The sequence below is a fragment of the Lepisma saccharinum genome, chromosome 10, assembly GCF_977018435.1.
Source record: "Lepisma saccharinum chromosome 10, izLepSacc3.1, whole genome shotgun sequence".
Lineage (NCBI taxonomy): Eukaryota > Metazoa > Arthropoda > Insecta > Zygentoma > Lepismatidae > Lepisma > Lepisma saccharinum.
In genome coordinates, this window is record NC_139238.1 from 82,193,880 (window position 1) to 82,214,269 (window position 20,390).

The window sequence follows — 20,390 nt, forward strand, 5'->3', positions numbered from 1 at the left end:
GGGCAGGCCATGTGGCACGAATGGGAGAGGAAAGAGGAGTTTACAGGATTCTTGTTGGGAAACCTGATGGCAAGATACCTGTAGGAAGGCCAAGACGAAAATGGAGGGATAATGTTGAGATGGACCTAATGGAAATCGGTAAGGATGGAAAAGAGTATATAGATCTTGCTCAGGATAGGGAAAGATGGAAGGCCTGTGTTGCTGCAGCCATGAACCTTCGGGTTTAAGAAGGCTAGAGAGTCAGTCAGTCCAATATGAAGAAATCGAAGGGTAGCAGGAACCGCAAGCAGAAGATGAACATGAGGAAGAAATGTGGAACAAGAGAAGCAGGACAAAGAAAATGAACCAAATCTTTTTCCACATTTTCTTTCTCCTGCTCCTCCTCTTCCACATTTTCTTTCTCCTGCTCATCTTCTGCTTGCGGTTCCTGCTGTCCTTCGATGTCTTCACATTGCAACTGTTCTTTAATTTGTTCATATTCCGATGGAATTTTCTGCTCATCTTCTACAGGAGGAAGAAAATGTGGCACAAGAGAAGCAGGAGAAAGAAAATTAATGTGGAACAAGAGGAGCAGGAAAAAGAAAATAAATGTGGAACAAGATGAGCAGAAGAAGGAAAATGTGGAACAAGAGGAGCAGAAGAAAGAAATGATGATGAAAGTAAGGAAGAAAATAATGATGCTGAAGATGAGAAGAAACAAGAAGACAAAGAAGATGGGCTTCTCAGACCAGATAATCAGGTAGCCAATCTGAACATTGCTGAATTTTATCGCCACCCAAAGATGAATGGGAAGTTCCTTATGCTACAGAAGGAAGAGAGGACGTAAACCTGGCTGATACAAAAAATATTCCTCAAGCAGACAATTTTGTTTTGTATTGCAAATTTATTTTTAGTATTTCGGTGCAAAGATGTTTATTATTAAAAAAAAATGTTTGACAATCTGGAATTAAAATAAATTACTAAAATATTATCAATCTTTCCTTTTCTTGGCCAGGATTAACATAATTTAGGACTCTTGCAAAGCATTTTACAGCAGTTTCTAATTTTTTAAAACCTCCAAAAGACGACTCTTGATTTGTCACCTTGTTGACCTAATTAAGCCACACCCGTGCCCTTCTACACCCTCTTTTCTAACCTACAACAAGGTCGTGAATTGTATAATCTTGTGATTTTACATAGTTTCCGAACCAACTCGCTGGCAGAGGCCACTTGAGCATCCATTTTTTTCTTACTTCTCACCCACAATAGAATAACATAGTGTAAAAAGAAAATGCAATCGTCAAAAAATTCTGTGCCCTAAATGTGGAGAGCAGGAAAGCTAAATGGCTAGGCATGTACGCACGTGGTGTCGAAGTAAGGATGTGGAGATTGCCTGTGCAATAATCACGAAATTATTTACGAAATCGAACATGGCGGAAACGCAAAGCTCCATGATGCTATTTCGGACATAATGCCAAGTAGATTTCTCATCTGAGGATATATTCGATCTTCTGACTAAGATAAAGCCGGCGAGGTGTTAGTTTCGCACCAGTTGTACCCCAACGGCAAAATAAATAGTAGGCGAATTGTCGACCACCATTTTCATTCAATCTGTTTTCCACAATGTGATGATCATGTTTTGAAATGAAAACGTCAATAGGCAGAGGACAACATATGCTTTGCATTAACAGAATCCCATTCCTTAAAACAACACAGGATGCGGAATAAAAAACAATGAAAATATTGATGGACAATTTGCCTACCACTATGTTTGCCGTTGACTGTACATTTATTTCAATATCGTCCGAATGTGCACAGCTACTAATAAAAAAACAGGCATATGAAAGAGTATGAAATTCTCCCCATGTTGCAAGTGGAAGAGGTATTTTTTATGTCGATTAGTAAACTAGACACGATACTTGAAAAATATGATGAGTGAGAATTTTTAGAATCCCGTGTATTCCTTATGGAGAGAAAAAAAAAACAACTTCAAGTTGCAGCTAATCAAATCGAAGTGTCGACTTTTCCACCGGTCAAGAACTTCATCAAACTGCCTTCTTTCCGTTGATAACTTTTTTCTATGCCATCGGAAGTTTGAGAACCAATAAAATAATACTCCCATAATCGCAAAGAATTTATCCTTGCCTCCTATGGCCATTCTAGCAGTGTTGCCAAAACTGATGCACATAAAGGAGCTAAATTTCACATTACATTGAGTTAAAACTGACTTTCAAGGAGCCAGATTTACGAAGGCTGGATAAAGTGCCTCCTAGGGTAATTTTACGTGTCAAAGGGGTGGGGGCGCTGCTATTACCGTTAACTTTAAAGTAATGACAATTTATTGTAAGTTTTCCGGTGACATCACCCATCTTAATAATCCACCGATGGCCGTATGAAATCGAAAATAAAGGATTCCCGGATAACAATATTATATCATCTCCACGGCGCTATAAGAAAGTAGCTTGGAAGCAGGAGCGCCGACTTGTCAAAATTATTGGGGGGGCTCTGATCACTGAAATAAATTAATGAATGACTCACTCCCTCCCTTTTTTTAAGTTTTGGCCTCAGTGTTCGGAATCTCGTAAAACCACATGAATTTCTCAAAAATATCAAAATTTTCATTCACAGTTCGAATGCAGAATGTTAATTGTTCACATTCCTCACTTTTAATATCTGCTACCACAGACAGGCACGTATCCAGGAATTCCTTTCGGGGGGGGCTCAACACCATTTTTTTAAGGGGTATAGTAAGAACCTCACAATTGTATGTTTAAGACTAGTGGTGGCAATTTGGTTCCAAAACGGGGGGGGGGGGGGGTCCGGAGGGCGTTTCAAGGAAAGTTTACTTTCTCTTGGTAGCCAAGGCTTAACATTAAGAGGCCATAATTTTGAAGCAGAAAAATAAAAATTGGGGAGCAACTATTCCTTAAATCGTTGCCACTGTAAGGCTATCATTTTAATCAGTACGTGAAATCGGAACATTTTTTACCACTCGACTCCTCTGTTTCCATGCATTAATAATGTGTGCCGGAACCATCTCAGTATGTGTGTTTGTCCATTTCTTCTCATCAGGTATAAAAACATCTATGGTATCTTTGAGTGTTTTTACGAAGCTGTTACACATGCACGGGATGGACAATCTACTCGACAACGCGAGATTCAAATTGTGGGTTGCGAACTGGACGCAGACAGCTCTCGAATATTTCTCTCTGATTCGAGCCTGAACACCACTAACGTGTCTTGTCCTCCCATGTTTGCAGCTCTTATAAAAGCCGAAACCCACCAAATTGTTCCGATTCAGGCCTTAGCACTCACAAGTGTTCAAAAATGCCTGTCACAGCTTCCGCTGTCTTGTCATATATCGGCACGAAACAAAGGAAGTCTTCTCGAATACAGCTGGATCACGAAACAATTAATGCATAATGAAAACCCTTCCGTTCCCAACACATCTAATGTTTCGTCTCCCAGTATGATGAAATGCTTACTCATTTATCTCCAGTGACGTGCCCAAGGGAGGGTTGGTGAGGTAATAACCCCATTTGACCCAGTATTCCTTTTTTTTTTAGAAAAAAAAAGAGGAACGTCAAAGACAGGGAAAAAATTGCAAAATCAGGACTGACTACCAAAAATAGTATGCGTAACCCCTCTCCCTTCCGAAAATCCTGGGCACGCCTCTCTTTATCTCGGACACATTTTTTAAAATAAACTCACCAGAAGTTTTTATCATCGTATGGGAGATTGAAGTAAGATGCATTCTTCCTGCAGGTTTGAATATGATCCTTTAGGGTGCTGTCGTCTGCCTGCCTTCACACCTAACCTTAACAAGGCCCTAATTTTCCATCCTTGTGACTTGGATTTTCAAGACTTAGGAAGGTTTCAGACCGAAGGGACACGCGATACATGTCGATTGGAATACGTGCTATTAACAATAACAGGGTTATAGAACATTCTCCATCTTGTCTCGATAATTATTTCTCCCAAATTATCATGACATTATTCAAGAAGCCAAAATCCTAATTTTATCTAGTGTAAACAGAAAAAAATCCTGAAGCCTCCCGATTCCCACCTTGGATACGTGCTATTGACAATAATAGGGTTATAGAACACTCTCCGTCTTGTCTCGATAATTATTTCTCTCAGATTTATAAATTTATTGTCTTCACATTATTCAAGACGCCAAAAATCTAATTTTATCTAGTGTAAATTTAAAAATTTCCTGAGGGGGGGGGGGCTCGAGCCACCTCATCCCCACCTTGGCTACGTGCTATTAATAATAACAGGGGTATAAAACATGCTCCGTCTTGCCTCGATACTTATCTCTCTCCTTACATTATTTTCACATTATTTAAGAAGCCAAAAACCTAATTTTATCTAACGTAAAGTGAAAAATTTCGAACCCCCTGTGCCCCATCTTGGATACGTGCTATTATCAATAACAGGGTTACGGAACATTCTCCGTCTTGCCTCGATAATTATTTCTTTCCTTAAATTATTGTCACATTATTTTATTTCACACCACAAGAAACAAAAAAAACTCATTTTATCTAGTGTAAACCTAAAACTTTCGGGGGGGCTCGAGCCCCCTAAGCCCCCCCTCTGGATACGTGCCTGACCACAGATCTCCCTAATATATCAACGATCTCGTTCCGAATGTCATGTGAGAGCCATTTGTAGCCCGAACGTCCCATCCACTACCCTAGTTCATGCACATCGTCTTTTGAAACTCTTTAGCAAAAATGTTAACAATACTCATAATTATATACTTACGTTAGTATATAGAAATAAGTCGTGTGTTTTGCTGTCTCTGGTCATACCCCCTCAAGTTTGTGGTTTAGCGGTCTCAGCCCCCCCCCCCCCCCCCCAACGTTGATGGTCTAGAACATTTCAAATGTGTATTTAAAGTTAAGTTCATATGGCACAATTCAGAGTAAACTTTACAAGAGAAGCAAAGTAATACATTAGATCCTCTTAAACAATTTTATTAGGGGGCTCTGCCCTCACATCATTAACATTGGGGGGGACTCGAGCCCCCCAAGCCGCATGGAGTCGGCGCCTATGCTTGGAAGGTAAGATGGGGTGGGGCGACGCAGTCAATATAATATCACGTCACGTGCAAAATGTATACTCATGGCAAAAGTGTCTATGTGGGCCGGAGCCAGTGATGGCATCATAGTGGGGCATCTGGGGGGGGGGGGGGCAGTTCACAGCCAAACGAATGCACGAAAGAGCCAGATCTGGCTCCAAAAGAGCTAAGTTGGTAACACTGACTCGGAGGGAAGAGCGCCTCGGAAACTGCTCCAGAACTCCATTCTGGCAAACTCTGTTTCTGCTGCGACATTGGACATCCATTTTATTTCTTTAATGTAACATACAAAAGTCCATTCTTCGTTACATTAATTCTTGTAAAGAATAGATGAAAGGTAAGGGATAAAGGAAAGTTCTTGCACTAAATTTGTCTCCTGTCGGTGGGCGGACAGGACCGGAAATTTAGAAAAAAAAATATATTGTGGTGAGTGCTATTCGTTTAAGATGCAAATGAGATCCTATTTTCCTGAAATGACAGATGTGATAGATCTTGTGTTTATACATTTACTTTGGATGCAATAATAATAAAAATCTGTGCTTTTTCAGGCGGTACGCAACAGCATGCGTGTATGCATGATCATTTATATACCACAATATTTAGAGCAGTTCTTATGATAAACACAATAACAAATAACAACAAACCAACTTGTAGAATACCGAAAACTTTCTTTACCGAAAAAAGCACTGATAACAATAATAAATATTTATTTCGTTTTGTCGGAAGCAAAGTGACTTGTTTTATCGTGTCGCTTTGTCGTCCTGACTCGTCTTGCCTCGTCGTGTTGCGTCGTGATTCGTCGTGTCAGATCCGGTGTGCGACTAGCCTAAGCGGTCAACTTTCCCAGGTTCGAGTCCTGGTATGGTTGTCCCTTCGCCAATTCCACCCAATCATTGCAAAACAACAAGATTAGCTAAAAGTTGTAGAAAAGCTCCGTAAAATTACAAATATACAAATACAAATCTTCTTTGTAGCTAATCAGTGGTGATTTATTCATTCTAGTTTTTGGACTTTTAACCACTGTTATTTTTTAAAAGAGATTTACCTACGTTTCGGAGGCTGAATCTGCCTCCGTCTTCAGGGTAGCATGTAGTCTGTTACATCATATAAATGGTCTATACAAGGTAGAAACCTAACGGTGCCACAAGAAGCCTTGATCGTGACCTTGACGTGGTCATCTGACGAAGTGGGGCCTGAGCCACTGATAATCCTACCTGTCAACTTAATGTATATAGAGGTCCTTGTGACCGACAGAAGCGGTGGAGCCTAGGCCACCAAGAATAATCCTCCAAGGCAACCATTTATATGAACTAACAGACTACACGCTACCCTGAAGACGACAACAGATTCAGCCTCCGAAACGTAGGTAAATCTCTTTTAAAAAATAACAGTGGTTAAAAGTCCAAAAACTAGAATGGACAAATACAAACCCTTGTAATTGTCCTGACATGAGTATGTGTGTGCAGTGGCGTGTCCAAGGGGCTTGGTGGGGCATAACCCCCCAGTGCCGTACGCAAGGGGGGTTACTGGGTTTAACCCTCCCTTGAGCTTTTGAAATATTATGGAAAATGCTGCAGAAAAAGAATTTAAAATGTCTAATTCATCACAGTCAAAGATCTGCTACAGTAATAATAATAATTATAATAATAATTTGAATTATTATTCCCATGCAGCATGGAGAAAAGCAGAACATTCCAAACACACGCGTCTTTAATAGTGAATGCCTAGAAAATAAACACGAATTCTTGAAAATTAAATATGAGGGCAACTATGATTTAAAATAAAAAAATTGTTTTGTATATCAGCTGCAACAATGTTCAACGAACATGTATTTTTTTATGTGAACAATAAGCATTAACTAAATAAAGTTCTTGGTTCGTTGTAAGCTGCTAATGTAGACAAATGCTAGGCCAACAAGAATACAGAATCACCAGTCCGCCTTCCCATTGTTTACGCGGTACGTTTGAATTTCTGAATTGGAATTACAATAAGCTTAACAATTGTGCAATATTTTGTTGGTAAGAACAACGAGACAATCCAGATGTGAATTATCGTGCCCGTGCATAGTAGATTTTGAGAGCGGTATTGGCGCATTTCTCATAAATCTTTACAGTGTAGTTTGGGATCCGTCGATATGTCTAAACAATCTAAGCGGCCGCAAAGTTCAAAGTCTACATACACATCATTAAATAAAGTTGAAGAAGTGCTTTGTGAATCACCTAGAAGTGATAAATGTGTTGGAATGTCTTTAAACTTACTTTTGAACGCAAGAATAAGACTCAGCGAAATTTAACAACATGTATTCTACGTTGCGCCATCATCCTGGGTGAGTTCCATAGGTAAAGGTAATGTACATTTCCCCGTGCATATAGCACCGTGCCATGAAGGCACATGTAGTGGTGTGGTGGAGCCCCACACATTCTCGATCTTGGCCATTTTGGGGGTGATGTGATCAGCACCATGCTCCGGCAGCCTTTATCCCCCAGGATTGCTCTCGGGTACCCATTGATATGAGGCTGGGTGCGGGGACAAGGCTGGAAAAATTCCAACCAATTCCGGGAATCGAACCCGGATCTCCCGCGAGGTTTTCAGACTAAACCATCGCGGCTCCTTGGATGAGTTTCATATTTTGATTATTTCAATTAATTTAATATATTTGCTTGTGTTTATGGATTTTCTTCACACTTAAAAAACCGTTGACTAGACAATCATTTCGTAACAAAGAAACAAAAAATGCTCCTAGAATTTGTAAGCAATCGAATGACTAGAATGTAATTTTGTTCTATTGCTTTCAGAAATGTATTTATGCAGATCTCTACTACTTAATAACAGTCGTGATATTAGTAGTAACAGCAGCTGCATTAGTAGTATTATAAGTAGTAATGAAACTAATTAATTAATTAATTAATTATGAGTATTATTAATTAATTAAAGTATAATAAAACAATGGTAATGTGAATTTGGAGAAAGTTTTAGAAATAACCCCCCTGATAAAATCCTGCGTACGCTGCTGAACCCCTCCCCCCTTCCTTATGCCCAATATTATTTTTTTTTTAAAAAAACGAAGGAAGTAGATAGTAAATATGCCTTTGAGGCCAACTCTGATTTCTTGACCAAACGACCACAAAAACCTGAAAAACTCACTTTCTCTCCACGTTCCGCGCCTCATTTATTGCGCTGACGATGTTTCACAGCGTAGAAAAGCAGTGATGAGTGAAATTCACTCTCTCACCCTCTCACCCTTTGAAGGATGAGTGCACCTTATCGTAATTTTCCAAGTCCCGGGGACCAAAATGTTTATATATCGTGACCTTTGTAAACCTCTCTCTCGGGGGAAACGATGTGCCTCTCATTATTTCCGTATTGTGTGACGCAAACAAACAAATAAATAATTGTTGTTGTTTTTTAGGATTCCCTGGCCCCTATATAACCTCGCCAGGGCTGCGTGGTGCCCAACCAAAAAAAAAGTAAAAAAGGTTCTCTAACGGCTGCGGTTATAGATTACCACACCTCTATAGAGTTTCACGTGTTTGTTTTTTTTTTCTCTCAAACTTCCATGAAACTCTACAGAGGACCTCCGTAATTATGCATGCAACGTGTACTAACGACTCTAGTGTTATTTTGATGTTGTAAATTTTTGGATATAGAGTTTTATTGTGAGATAGATAAAAAAAATTATGTTTATTATAATATTTTCTTGATGAAGATTGAGAATATATGTGTGTGTTACAAATAAAGTTGCATGCTTTTTTTTTCTAGTGTGTGTGTATGTGTATGTGTTTTTGATGTTCGACAGCACCTGAAATGAGAAAGCAAAAAAAAATATTTATTGTAACTGATTGTCTCGTGCTATAGTGATGAAAAAAAAAGATATTGTAACTGATAACTGGTGAAATTGACATTGTAACCGATCCGAACTAGTGAAATTCGTATTGTGCCATTGTAACTGATTGTGCTAGTACAAAAAAATTCCTTATTGTGCAAAGAAAAGATGTTAAAAACTTGTTAAAACTGCTCTGTGACCCTCTCGTTCTTCACGTCGTGGACGAAGGACTTCTCTGCGACCAGGATGACACTGCATAGAGTATCCTCGGGCAACGGACTGTTGAACTCGCAGACGACCTTGATGTTGGTGCGTCTCAAAAATCCTATGGGACACCTCTGTTTATCAAAAATTCGAGATATTTGCAATTTAACGCAGGACTTGGAAAATTTTCGATTGATGAAAAAAATTGGTTCCATGACGACCTATGTTTATTTTGGTATGGGAGGACAGAGGACACCGAGACTCGACCGACGCACTAAACCCGACCTCTCTACGACTATTCGTTCAAAAGTTACGAGTGATCAAAGTTTTTGGGAGGGGGTGGGCTAACTTCTTACCCCTTGACCCCAGGACCACCAAAACTTGGTATACGTATTCTACACCTCCAAAATCGACAGGGAGCATCTAACGATGCCGTATGGGGGTGTTTTTCGATATATTTTTTCGATAACTCTTACCATTTTCGAGATATTTGTAATTTAAGATTTTTTTAACGCTGGACTTAGAAAATTTTCGGAATATTTTTTTTTGTTCCATGACGACCTATGTTTATTTTGGTATGGGAGGACAGAGGACACCTAGACGATGCTAACGCAAGAAATCCCAGCTCTCTATGATCATCCTTTCGAAAGTTACGAGCGATGAAAAAAATATTTTGGCAATTGACCCACACTTGACCCAGGACCTCTAAAAACTTTGTACACGTACTCTGCATCACCAATATCGACAAAAGGGTCAACGGGGAGGATTTTTGCACTATCTCTCTCTCTCACTGTTTTCGAGACATTTGCAATTTAACGCTGGACTTGGAAAATTTTCGACAGATGGAGGTCAAATTTGGTTCCATGACAACCTATGTTTTTTTGTTAGAAGATCAAAAAGGACACCGAGACTCGACCGACGCACTAAACCCGACCTCTCTACGACTATTTGTTCGAAAGTTACGAGTGATCAAAGTTTTGGGAGGTGGGCTAACTTCTTACCCCTTGACCCCAGGACCACCAAAACTTGGTACACGTATTCTACACCTCCAAAATCGACAGGGGGGGTACCTTCGCTACCGGGATGGGGGTGTTTTTCGATATATTTTTTCGATAACTCTTACCATTTTCGAGATATTTGCAATTTAACGCTGGACTTGGAAAATTTTCGATTCATGAAAAAAAATTGCTTCCATGACGACCTATGTTTATTTTTGGTATGGGAGGACAGAGGACACCGAGACTCGACCGACACACTAAACCCGACAGGTGGGATGCTTTGTTTTTGGCGCAGCTTTTTGACCTACTTTTGAAATGACTTACGAGATTTTCCTATAAGGCTCTCACCCCTTACGATGTTTTCCTGTAAGGCAGCGATCGTCTGTCAATGGGCCCTCAGTGTAATCTACTACGACCTAATACTAACTTTCTTTTTACGTTTCATTGCAGTGACGAACTAAAAGAGTGGAAAGAAGGCTCTGAAAGGTGAGTGTCAAAAAAATGTACTTTCAAGTACGCACGCTCCAGTAATGTAACTTTCTAAAAAACATGTGCCGTCCATGTTTCTATATCGTGAGGCGTTTCTGCGATGATGGCTTTTATATGCGGCTGTGAATGAAGTTCTATACTCTTAGAAGCAATAATGCTGTAACGCGGAAGAAAGGATATAGGATTCTTGCAGTGATATGGCTGCATCAAAACAACTGCTTTTTATTCAACAGTTCCATCTGTTTCTGCGGTGATGTGATTGTTAAGTCATCCAACAAAAGCTCTTAATAATGGTCGCGGATTGCTGTATCCAGATTTTGTCGTTGCATCTACGGAAATATATAGATACTCAATCTCTCGTAAACATTCTGTACAACTAAAATTACGTTCAATTCGTCCTCTTCATTTCTCAAAATTAAATTTCTGCATGCATCTCGTAAGGAAATGTGAGTCCATATAAAAAATGTTCAATTTGATGCATCCATCTAATTGGTAAATAACCTCTGGATATTTTATTTTTTTTTCTATTCCTTGGAGAATGGATTCCCAGGACCAGTTTCAAAAACGACGTGCTACATGCTCAAAGTATTGTAAAATCTGATGACAGCAAACTGTCTAGAACCTTTCTTGAATACACAATGTATTTCAAATTGTTCGTCAGTTTTTTCAAACGTCTAATAGATTCGTAGCATTCGCAACCAGCACCACCTTTCGAAGGCACCGATATTTTTGGTTTGATGCCTTTATTGTCCATGATTCAACACCGTGCATGAGAGGGCATCCCCGATTGCCTTGTAATCAAGGGGTCCTGGGTTCGATACCCGGCGGAGGCACTTACTTGTTCGGATCCTACTTTAAATTGTAGTCCCGATTAGCCTTTCTGTACCAGTCGACCTCGTGACGTAGTGGTTAGCACCAATTAATTGATTTCGTTTATTTTACTTTTTTTTCCGCCACTTTTGGCTAAACGCGAAGATGAGTATGCGATGATGATGAAATTAACGAAGGGACACCACAAATAACACCCATGCCCAGGCCAGGATTTGAACCTGGGCCCTGCCTCAACGCTGTTGATTTCCGGTTCAGTGGTTAGCACATGATAACTTATTTGAACCAGTTTAAAAATTCAAATACTTAGGAGTAATATTAACAAATGAAAATTATATCAAAGAGGATATAAAATAAAAAAGTAGGCTTAAAATTTAGGAAATGTATGTTACTTCTCTCTAAGAAACTTATAGTTAAAATATACAAAACAGTAATTTTTTGCCTGTTGTATTATATGGATGTGAAACTTGGTCTGTCATATTGAAAGAGGAACATAAATTGAGAGTATTTGAAAATAAGATCGTTAGGAAAATATTTGGATCTAAAAGGGGTGAGAAGATAGGTGAGTGGAGAAGGTTACATAATTTAGAACTACATAAATATATATTCATGTCCAGATATTATTAGATTAATTAAATCAAGAAGACTTAGGTGGACAGACCATGTGGCACGAATGGGAGAGGAAAAAAAAGGAGTTTACAGGATTCTTGTTGGGAGACCTGATGGTAAGAGACCTGTAGGAAAACTAAAACGAAGATGGAAGGACAAATATTTGGGATGGACCTAACGGAAATTTTGGTAGAGATGGAAAAAGAGTATATAGATTTTTCTCAAGATAGGGACAGATGGAAGGCCTGTGTTGATGCAGCCATGAACCTTTGGGTTTGAGAAGGCTAGAGAGTTAGTTAGTTAGTTATGAAAGCACATGCCACTATAAAAAAAATACAATCCCTGGCAAAAAATGAATTTAAAAAAAATGAAATTTATTTCCATATAATGAACTTCAACCTATACAATTGAACATTTTTTTTTTAATTTTGCAGGATTTAAATGGAACAGACGTAAATAAGAATTGGGAACACGTACGTAATGCAATAGAATCAGCAGTTAAATAAAGTATAAATCAAGAAAAAGAAAGCCATGGTTCGCATAACCTAATAGAAATAGATTGATTGATTTAAGTCCACTTTATGCACAGTAAGGCTAATCGGGCCTGGACCTGTAGTTTAAAGTGGGATCCCAACCACTACATGCCTCCACCAGGGATCGAACCAGGGATACTTTGATTACAAGGCGACGACGCTACTACTGCGCCATCTGAGAGGCACTAATAGAAATAGACTTAGGCGGTTAAAGAACAGCAAGTTTTAGAAGATTACTTGAAAAGTAAAATTAACGAAATTGAAATAAAAGTATCAGAGGTGCAAATGAATTGAGAGAGGGGTGGCAACCTAAAGTAAACTTGATAAAAAATGGCTGACTATTTTAAATAGATGGAAGAACTACTTTAATGACGTTTTAAATGTTCATGTAGGAGATAAATCAGAAAATAAATTAAGTACGCACAGCAGAACCTAACTTGAATGAAGTCAAAGATGCCAAAGAGATAAATTAGTCGAGAAGAAACTTGTTAATATGTCTGACAAATGATGTACAATTCATGATGGATTAAAAAAAGAAGATGCATTATCTCCATTGCTCTTTTAATTTTGCCTTGGAATATGCTTCTAGGAAGCTAAAAGAAACTAACGAAGTAGTTTTAGCATATGCAGATGATGTAGACTTACTGGGGAATGATGTAAATACAAATTAAGAATAATGCTAAAATATTTTTACAAAGCAGCTAAAGAGAGATAGGTTTTAGAAGTTAGCAATGTGAAATCTAAAGATATGTGCTTACAGGCCGAAAGCAAGTGATAACAACTTGTTTGAACCAGTTTTCCAAATCTAAATACTTAGGAGTAATACTAACAATGAAAATGATATTAAAGAGGAAATGAAAAGAAAGCTTAATTCATGTTACTTTTCTCTTCATAAAACTTTTGTCTCCTCGTTTCATATCTAAGGAACTAAAAATAAATAAATATATATATATATATATAGATCTTGCTCAGGATAAGGACAAATCGAACTTTCGGGTTCAAGAAGGGTAGAGAATTAATTAATTAGTTAATATTCAATGTAATATGGTTTTCACGTATCAAACAAAAACAAAGTTAGTAATAAGGTATTCATATTGACAAGGGAATTCTTACAAAATTCATTCTCTTCGTAAGTTTGCCAATAGCATTTTCATCATCCTGTGTTATTTCAAATCTTCAATTATGCAATGCAAAAAGGAGAAGAATTTCCATGACATGATAACATGAATTTGTACGTTGAAAGAAAAATGAAAACGAAGAGCTGTGATAAAAAAAAAAAAACACGCTTGACTCTGACGAGCGGGAAACATAATAGAAATCAAGGACGGAAAATATGAACAGAGAAAAGGGGATATTCAAAAGAAGGTGGCTCTTCCATGATAATTTTTACTTTCTCAATACGAACAAATTCATAAACATTATCATCATTGAATGTTGTTGTTGTTGTTGTTGAGTTGGTGTTTTAAGTCCACTTTATGCACAGTATGGCTAATCGAGACTGGACCTACAGTTTTTAAAGTAGGATCCGAACCACGATGTGCCTCCACCAGGTATCAAACCTGGGACCCTTTGATTACAAGGCGACAACGCTACCACTGTGCCATAGGGAGGCCCCATCATTGAATGGTTGGTTACGTTGTCCCTCCGAACGAAAGACGGAATGCATACAAGCCTGTGCCTCCTAAGTTCATCGTGGCTTGCGAAATGAAAACTTCCGATGATTTTTTTATTTTTTAGAACATGCTTCGCTAGGGAAGTCAAATGACAAGTTCCGTAATTCGAATAACTTGTTGATTTCATTACGAACGAAGAAGGAATGCATGGCACTTAAAATGCTGTAGTATTATTACATCAGATCATTTTTTTTTTTTGTCTTGCTCGCGTCGATTAGTCTCCTTACGTTTCTTCTTCTCCTTGTCGTTTTCGTCCAGAATCGCTTCCATCTCTCCTGTTATTACATTCGCGACTTCTAGATTATCACTTTTTCTCCCTGTAATTTTATAAATATAGTTTCTTTTTCATGATCATCTAGAGAACACCGGATAAATTTCAGCAATATCGATCACTCAAATGGATATCGTCATCTTCGTCCAATACAATTCTTGAAAAAATTTTATATAGCACTTCCAGGAGTAGGTCGGTTAAAAAAAAAACGCGAGCCCGAAGATTCCACTTTTATCTTGTTCTGTCTTGTTTAACCGATTTTGAATTTGAGATTTTTTATTTTTATTTGCCATTCACAACACGTTCGACTATTCGTGACAATACGTTTCAACCTTTCTGTATAAACGTTTCAACGTTCCGGTAAACGTTTCAACTACAATATAATACAATTCACACAATATTTTGCAAAATGTTAGCGTAACCAGTAAGCAAACGTTGTCTGTAGTGATGCAAGAGTCTCCCCTTTGAAAGAAATAGAGTCCGTAATGGAGTAGCAAGTACAAAAAAATGTATTAGCTACAAATTTTTACACAATTCATCAAAATGTAGGTAATATGTAACCATTATTATTTAATTAATTATATTTTTCTTGCATAACACAACACAATGGTGTTGTTGGATTCTCGTTATATTCCTTTGTGCGTAAAAATCTTGCATCATATGAAGCATAATTTATAAAGGGCTCCCTTAATCAGTTCTGCAGAGAGGCCCAAAGTTGTTGGTGCATATTAATCATATATTAACATTATCGACCTGTAAATATCAAGTAGATACAGTCCCTATTAGCCTACCTAGGTATTTATGTTAAACTTCATATTCTTTGGCAATCTGGAGAGGCCATTATCGAAATGTTGCTATTTGATGTTGCTCGAAGTTCTTTTGTTCGTTGCAGTTTCAAGATATCATCCCTTTTCTGTTACTTATCTCTTTTGGGGGAGGGGGCAAGTGCCTCTGTGTACCCTGTTATATCTGCCAATGCGACACAATAAATTAAAAATTTGCCCCCTCTAGGATTGACTTCGCCCCCCCCCCCTACAAAGAATTCCTGTCTACGGGCCTGTGTTAGAGTTTCTTTGTTTGTTGCCCATGAGAGATTTAACAAATGTAAAATTATGTGGCATGGATGGCTTGATGTATCTAGTGATGAAGTTACATATACTCGTACATTAACTTTCATTGCCCACCTAACAAATTTTCAGAATTAACAAGCTAATAGAACTTGGGTTAAGCTCCTGAGATGCAAATTAATGAGTAATTTTTATGATTTCGCAAATGTAACAGAATTTTAGCAAAGTAGACTTGGGTGCTATTCTTATGTGGTAGAAAAATTTTTGATTCTGCCTCCCCCCAAAAGTTATCCCCAAGTTTGATTAACATCCCCAACAGTTAGGTCCCAGACTAGATTTCTGGCGGTGGGTGTCAAAATCTCACTTTAAAAACTGTAGGCAAAGTCCCGATTAGCTGCTGTGATCATAAAGTTATTTGTGTCAAGATACACATTTTCATCAATTATTAAAAATATGTTTTGTTCAAAGCTTTCTTTAAAAAGTTCAGTGACATAAAACGAAGTGTGGAGTAACCCCATTTACCAATTAAAATTGTCACCTTGTAATAAACTGGTCCCGGGTTGGATACCCGGTGGAAACACAGTGTGGTTTGGTTCCCACTTTAAAACTGTAGGTCCAGTCCCAATTAGCCTTACTGTGCATAAAGGTTGACTTAAAACACCAAATCAACCATTCATATAATATATATATATATATATATATATATATATATATATATATATATATATATATACACATACATACATACATATGTGTAAATATATATTATATTATATTATATCAGGTCATGCAACAATATATACGCATTATCTCATGCTGTCTCTAGACAGTCGGTGGAATTCCCCCCCCCCCCTGGAAATTTCTTAAATACCACCCTGAGTACATGTGGGCACTTAATCGTGTAGTTCGCAACACTGAGGACATCAACAGACTTTATCGATGGCACTCTGGCTTTCTTTCAGCTCTTACCTATTGGAAAACAATGTTTCCCTCACATAAACTTGTCTCCCATTGGGTAATTCAAGGTTGCTTGTTTCAATTTGGACCCTTTCGTGGCTTTGGCTATAAGCTGGCCAAGGTGGTGTGTCGGTGTCGCAGATGTCTTGTCAACACGCCGCAAGAGGGTGCGGATGGCCCCATATCGGAAAAAGACGAACCTTGGAGGCTTGCAGGTTGATTCTTTTGAGATAACAGGAAAGAAATAATGAAAGACCAAAAGTTAAAGAAGTAATTTTGTAACTGTTATGCTGTGGGCCAGCACTGGCCTTGATGTACAGAAGTGCACGCGAATGAGTGTGGGTAGAGGTGGCAACTTATAGTAAATTTTGTGGAGGCAAGGTTGGCATAAATAATATTTTTATATGTGTAATTATATATCAAATCTGTCCCTCTATGTGAATTTGGGGAGGGGGGAGAAAGTGACTTGGCCCCCTAAAGTTGGATGTGGGTGTCTATATAGACACGTGAATCAAAAGTATTTGATCGAAGTTAGCTCACTGGAGTAATGGCAAAATTACATAAATCAAAACGAAGCGAAAATAGACGTATACGAATTGTGGTTAACCAGAGGCCGTACGGCGTATATCGCCGTATACCTTCGACTACAGCCCTGGGGGTAACAAGAAATGTGTGCTTAGGTTAAGCAAGGGAGGCAGAAAAACAGGAAAGATAAGAATAAATATGTAATTTTTCCTTATTTCAAGAGGGGGAGGTCCTCCCCTATGACGTAGTGATAACATGGTAGCCTTGTAATCAAGAATTCTAGGGTTCGATACCCGGTGGAGGCACATAGTGGTTCGAATCCAACTTTAGTCTGTAGGATCAGTCCCGATTAGTCTATCTGTGCATAAAATAAATTTTGAAAAAAACAAGAAGGGGAAATGACCTCTCTTGATCCTCTAGCGGGTGCCCATGGTATCTTATGTAGGTAGAAGGAATAGTTATATCGTGCAAAAAGCCAAATAAGTTTTAGCAAGAACTTACGATTCTCATTATTTATTTATGTTAATTGACTACTGTTAATTTTTGTACATGTTTAAGTTGCAAGGCATTTCACATGTTTGTGCTTTTATGACAAACCGAAAGGTTCAAAGTACATACTTGGAGTATGGCCTTGCCGGAAGTGGCGTCATCTAGTACAGTTCGAAAGCGTCAAGTTCACAAGGTATCAAGACCACAATGCAGAGCACGCCGTTGCTGACTCGGTCACGTGACAAGTGGACTTGTTGTTCATTTGTTTGAAATCGCGGAGGTAGAAAGCCAGCAAGTTGTTTGTTGTAGTTCTTCTAACGTGTGTAAATGTATGTATAAGTACATTTGCAAATGAGACTTTCCATGCCAAATTAACACAGATATGTGCAATTTCCAACCTGACCATCTCCGATTTTCATGAAATTTTGGGAGTTGAAACTATGCATGGAACTTAGTAACTATGAAAATTTTGAGTTTCGTGCGTCTTGTAATTGTTAAATTATTCAAGGTCAAAGTTCGCATAAATTGCCCTTTTTGAGCCCGCTTAGCTATACTAAATGTGCTGTAACTCCGCCCCTATTTCGCCTAGGAAGCTCAAATAAAGCTTATTGTACAGGGAATTAGAACGAGCTTTCCAGCGATATATAACAAGCCTACCTTTGGATGAAAATATAATTTTGACGTGACCTTCACCTTTGACCTTAAAAGCGGGGAGCCCGAGTTGTGCTCCGGCATTTGAATTTGGCAGCTTTTTGTGCATTTCAGATCCAGTCAATGTTCCCGTAGCGGGGAATTATTTTCTTTAAATGGATATACAGTAGTACATACATAGATACATTTCGTTTTGTAAAGTTTGCTTCAATGTTTGTGTGTTCATTCGCCTTCCTCTCATTTACAAGACATGTAATGTTATAATGTTATAACGTTGTCCAGAGACATGTGCCCTCTGGGACAGGGGCGGACTGGGGGCTCGCTGAACTGGGGTCTTTGATTGAACATACGATTTACTTTAAATTATGTGTGCAGTAGTTTCATTTCAATTTTAGGTTTATGTTACACACCCACTCTCTCTCTCTCTCTCTCTCTCTCTCTCTCTCTCTCTCTGTCTTTCTCTCTCTCCTTGACAATGTAGTGAGAAAGTTTTCTTTAAATTATGTGTGCAGTAGTTTCAATTCCCATTTAGGTTTAAGTTACACACACACTCTAACTCTCTCTCTCTCTCTCTCTCTCTCTCTCTCCCTCTATCTTTCTCTATCTCTCTCTCTCTCCCTCTCTCTATCTTTCTCTATCTTTCTCTCTCTCTCCCTCTCTCTATCTTTCTCTCTCTCATTGACAATGTAGTGAGACAGTTTACTTTAAATTATGTGTGCAGTAGTTTCAATTCCCATTTAGGTTTAAGTTCTCTCTCTCTCTCTCTCTCTCTCTCTCTCTCTCTCTCTCTCTCTCTCTCTCTTCTCTCTCTCTCTCTTTCTCTCTCTCTCTCACACACACACACACACACACACACACACTCACTCTATCTCTCTCCATCTCAAAAACAACTGCGCATCGGATTCCGTATAGTGTACACAACAATACCCGAGAACAATTCGCGTTACCCGATCTGAAGTTGCAATAAACTTTCTAGCCCGAACCTAGCTCGAGCAACCCGCTTAACGTTGCGCATTGCAACCCCGAACACAGCTCGGGTAACCCGCTTGTAACTCAATTTATAAAATCGAAACACCCACTTAAGGGGTTAAATATCTCAAAACATGTCATCACCAAAAATCGTCAAAAAATATATATTTGGTCCCTCATGCCGCGGTGGCTCAGGCAGTAACGCGTCTGACTACCATGCTAAAGGTCCCGGGTTCGATCCCCGGCCGGTTCATATCCGGGAACTTTTCTAACGGTGGAAGCGGCCCCGGCGCCCACCCAGCGTCGAATAACATGGGTACCTGGGGGAAACCCTGGGGGGTAAAGGCGGTCAGGGGAGTGATGCTGATCACATCACTCCCACTCACGACCGGATCAAGAAAGTGTGGGGCGTTAACCCCACACCCCCTATACGCCATCATGGCGTGGTGCTATGCACAGGGGAACACTTTACTTTTTTTTCCCTCATGCCATACTCTAAACATATAAAAAAATCATTCTGGGATTGTAATGGTATCAAAAGCTACAAAATAATATGCGTAACTATGTGATTGATAAAAGACTCATTACATGAACTATGACGAGTCAAAAGTCCTTTAACACCCCCTACAAAATGTAAAGGAGTTATCCTGGTCATGAAAGACATAGGTTAGGCACAGAGAGTGCGTGTCAAGCGCAGGTCCTACATATTGTTGACCGCCATATTGAATTCAACGCAAATATTTCAAAGGAAAGTGGGTGATGTGATATACCAAATCAGGCTAGAATTTCAAGAGAAATGAAGCGGCGAAGGTTTTTCACGGGGTTCGAAAAAATGTCGCGTGACACTTTCGCGGAGTCCGATTATCCTGGAAATTATGCAAAATTCAAACTTCCCTTTGATTTTGCACCAATTTGCATTTTAATTTAATATCTCTTTCAATATTCTGATGTAATTCTTGAATATTTTAAAGTAAATTTCTTGGTAAGGTGATGCATGTAACTGGACAAGCATATACAGGTCAAGTTCTCCGTTCATATAGCACCGTGTCGTTAAGGCACATTTAGGAGATGTGGGGGCTAGGGCTCCACACATTCTCGATCTCGGCCATTTTGGAGGTGATGTGATCAGCACAACATTCCGGCCGCCTTTACCCCTCGGGTATCCAATGATTTGAGGCTGGGTGAGTCCAAGAGCCGCTCTATGCGGTGACAAGGTCGGAAAAATTTAGACCTTAGATCACC